Source organism: Chiloscyllium punctatum, chromosome 36 (assembly GCF_047496795.1).
Source record: "Chiloscyllium punctatum isolate Juve2018m chromosome 36, sChiPun1.3, whole genome shotgun sequence".
Taxonomy (NCBI): Eukaryota; Metazoa; Chordata; class Chondrichthyes; order Orectolobiformes; family Hemiscylliidae; genus Chiloscyllium; species Chiloscyllium punctatum.
The window spans coordinates 29,003,899-29,008,192 of NC_092774.1; positions in this window are offsets into that span (position 1 = coordinate 29,003,899).

Below are 4,294 nucleotides of genomic sequence, written 5' to 3' on the forward strand. Positions count from 1 at the left end.
GCTTCCAAGGAGTTAATTTGAAGGTCCGTCCTTATTGTCACATCTACAACAACTATTTGCTGATCTTTCTTAAAAATTAGATCAGGGATCCAGAATTTCCCTACCTTATCCTTGATCCTTGGCTCTATAAAAATTGTCCACCCATTCTTCCTAACAAATTTAGTTCATTCTTCTGCCATCCTATTGCCTTTTTATCCGCATATTCTTAACATAGGGACACCATCCCAAGATGTGTGCCAACGTCTCTGAAGTTGCATTACATCTTCTGCAGGGCTTAACATTAAAAGGCCTTCCATATGACAAGGATGCCCTTGTCGGAAATAGAATAGTCCTCAATAAGATCAAATTAATTACCTTTGATGTTTTCATATATTGAACCTTCTTCAACCAGTTGTTCGAAATACTATCATTTTTGTAGGAATGAGCACCAGCTCCTTGACATGGGAGGGCTATCCATCTATCAACTTTCGTTGATCTCCAATTGCCATAATTAGTGTTACTGATCTCTTCCAATTCCTCATGACTATCCTCTCCGATCGTATTGTTTTCTCCCAATTGTCGATTAACGTTTGGGTTCCAAATCGATTCCAGCCTTTTTAATTTACTCAATTTCCGCATCTTCTCAGCTACACTTTCACCCTCAAAATGAAACGAGGCATGCAAAATTTCATCTGAGGATCTGTGGAGCGTCCCGAATTTTCTCATAATTGAAATTGGGATGAAAGTCGCCAATCTATTCAAGGCAAGGCCATCATCACGATATCTAGCATATAAAACGCCATCCGTGATCGACTGCGGAAGATGTAATATTTCTTTTGCAGTGTTCTTAATTATATTATCTAATTTGTTAAGATTTATAGAGGATTCTGACAAAATTAAATAATAATACAATCTAGGTATAAAATAGGTTTTTGAAAACTCAAATTTTTGTACTGGTTTTAGGGGGGATGATTTTAAATTACTAATCCAATTTTCCAACCGATCTTCCCAGTCTGATTGGCTGACGCCAATCCACGGGTATTATTTTAAGACCTAAGTATTTATCTGTTTGACCTGGTTCTATAAATTGAATATTCCCGTCATTGAATTTCCAATTTGCCGTATCATTATAGATAATTGTCTTATTTTTAACAGTAAAGTAAAACCCTTTAGTCTTTTTAACATTTACCTCCATTCCTGTATTATTACAGAATCTTTCTACTAGTTTTAAATTGTATTTCATTCCCTCATATGAATCGCTAACTAACGCTATGTCATCTGCAAATGCTAAAGTAGCACAGTGACAGCTTTTCCCATCTGATCCTAAAATTATTCCTTTTTTCCTTTCTTCGATGGTCACGATAAGAGGATCCATTACTATATTAAAAAGAATTGGTGACAAAGCATCCCCTTGCTTGACACCTCTTAAAATTTTAATTCTTTCTGTTCTACAATTAAAACCCTCGATCTGTGTAAAATTATTCTCTTATAAGTTCGCTATTAATTTAATAAATAAAACCGGGAGATGGAGTCTCCTAAGAGCTGTTAAAATTAATTTATGACCTACCGTATCGAATGCTTTGGCAAGGTCTACAAAGACCACTGCTAGATCTTTCTTTCTCTTTTTTGATCCCTTAATAATATTTTCTAAAATTTTAATATTTTCCTCTCATCCCTGAACGCCGGTCATAAAACCTTTTTGCCTTTTATTAAGACTTATCACTTTATTTACCCTACCCGCCATTATTTTGGTAAATAATCTGAGCATAATTGGTCCAATCGTTATTGGCCTCCAGTTATTTATATCTTTTAATTCCTCCTCATCATTTACTTTGGGGATCAATACGGTCCGACTCAATTTCATCTCATCTGGGATTTTACCAGTTTTAATCCAAATTGTATAGAGTCTAGGTCGCAGTGTGTTGTCTTTATTAAAAATCTTAATTATTTCTTTTAATGTCATCCTGTCTGGCCCAGCAGTGGTATCGACGTCCATCGCCTTACTAGCCTGACTGACGTTGTCTACCGTTACCGGACCCAACAGGACCACATCATCAGATCCCCAACTCTATTCTCATATTTAGCAAATCCTCTTAAATTATTTTTCTCATTAACCTGAGAGAGTCTTATTTTATAGTACTCTTCTAACTCTCCCTTACTAAGGGGACATTTACATTTCGATGGATCCCCCATTAGGGTTCTTGCCAAAAGCTGCTTTTTGTTTTTATAAAGGATTTGCATTTCCTTAAATTTTCCTTTTTTCATACTGTACCTTCTTTTAGCATTATTCCCTTTTCCTCTCTTTCCTCGCCCAGTATTCTTCGATTTTATTCCTACTTCTTTACTTCTTTTCTTAGATGTTACCCCTTTTTTATCCTTTCCTATTTTCACCATAATTCTATCCATAATCATTTCATATTCCTTAAAACTACCTTTATTCCTACCTAACTCATCTTTGACTATTTTAATTAAATCCTCCAGTGATTTATCACTGTGGTTTAAATTGTCTGTTCTACCCTTACCCTCTTGATTATCGCTATCAAGAGGCCTTCCCCGATCACCTATCTTTTCCACTTCTACTTCCTCATTATCTGTTTCTTCATTCACACTGATATTATTAAGTATTGCTTCCTGATCCATGCCCATATACTCTTCGCGGCTTCTATTCTTTTTATTTAATAACCTTCTCTTATCTGAAATCTGTTTAGCTGTTTTGGTTCCTATTTTTCCGCGATGAGTTTATTAATATTTTTACATCCCCTTAATTCCAAGTCCAATTGTTGTAATTTTACAATTTCTTCCTCAGACCATACCCCTTTCTTACTTTTCTCACTATTTACCATCTTTTCCTTGCCCTCTATTTTTCCTTTTTTCCTTTTTTCATTCCTCAAATTGTCATGCGCATGTCTCTCATGCTGGCTCAACCCCCTAACTGTCTTAAATTTTAATGGGCAAAATTCACAACAATGTGATTTATCATTCTCTACCCCTACCTCTCCCTCTACATTAATATTCTCATTATTAGTTATACTACATTTAGAATAGTGGCAGGCTACAGCATGGTAGCTCCCTTCCCAACCACACTTGCTACATCTCACTCTAATCGATTTAATCCCCCTACACACTTTTAAATGTTTCCTAAATAACCCTGTTGGATTATAAATATTCTTACAATAATTACAACTAAAATTATCAATGGGATAATTAATTATTAATTCTAGTTTATCAGTCTCCCTTATTATTGGGTGGATGACTATCCCTTCATTCCTCTCCTCACTATGCTCCGATTCTCCATTACGACGAAAATCAATGGACCTCTTAAAATTCGAATTAAAATAAGTCCGGCTGTTAAAAAGACTGGGCTGTAGAGGGGCCTTCTCTATCAAGCCCTCAATTCGAATTCTGTCCAAGTTACTCTAGACATTTTTAACGGCTTCCTTGTGCCTGCCCAAGGATAGCCTAGTCGGAGTAATAATTATGGTCTCATCTGTCTGAGTTGAGACAGACTGTCTAGTCCTTTTTTGGCTAGTACACTTGGCGCACGGTGCCGCTAATAACAACCGTGCGGGGCAATCCAAATTATTGGTATCATTATAACTACTATCTATCCCTTCTTGTAACCTATCCACAATCTCGTTATTTTCCTCTTCTTCCTCATCCACATTACTATTCAACAATATCTCATCATCAACTTCAATCTTTTTATCATTCTTTTTAGTTTTCTTGGTTAACAGACGCCTTTTATCTGAGATTTGCTTTGCAGTCTTTGATCCTAACCTTTCCGCAATCAATTTATTAATATTCCTACTGCCGGCAAATTCCAGCTCTAATTTTAGCAACATATCCACTTCCTCAGCTGACCACACACCCTTCCTATTACTCTCCTTACTAACATCTTTCTTCCTACCCTCACTGCTCTTTATCTTCCTCTTCTCATTCCTCAAACTAGGGTGTGCATGCCGCTCATGCTGCCCAAGGCCTCTGGCTGTACTAAATCTTAAAGGACATAAATCACACAAATACTTCTTCAATTCCATCTCCAAATTATTGCTACCACTATTCTCACTAGCACCGACCTCAACATTTAAATTATCAATAACCCCCTTGGTACACTTTGAGAAGTGACAAGCCACTGCCTGGTAGCTCCCTTCCCAGCTACACTTACTGCACCTTATCCTAATGGCCTTTATCCCTTTGCATATTTTAAGATGTTTTCTAAAACCCCCCGTTGTGTTATAAATATTCTTACAATATTTACACTTAAAATCATCTATGGGGTAGTTAATAATTACTTCTAATTCCTCAGGTTTCTCTG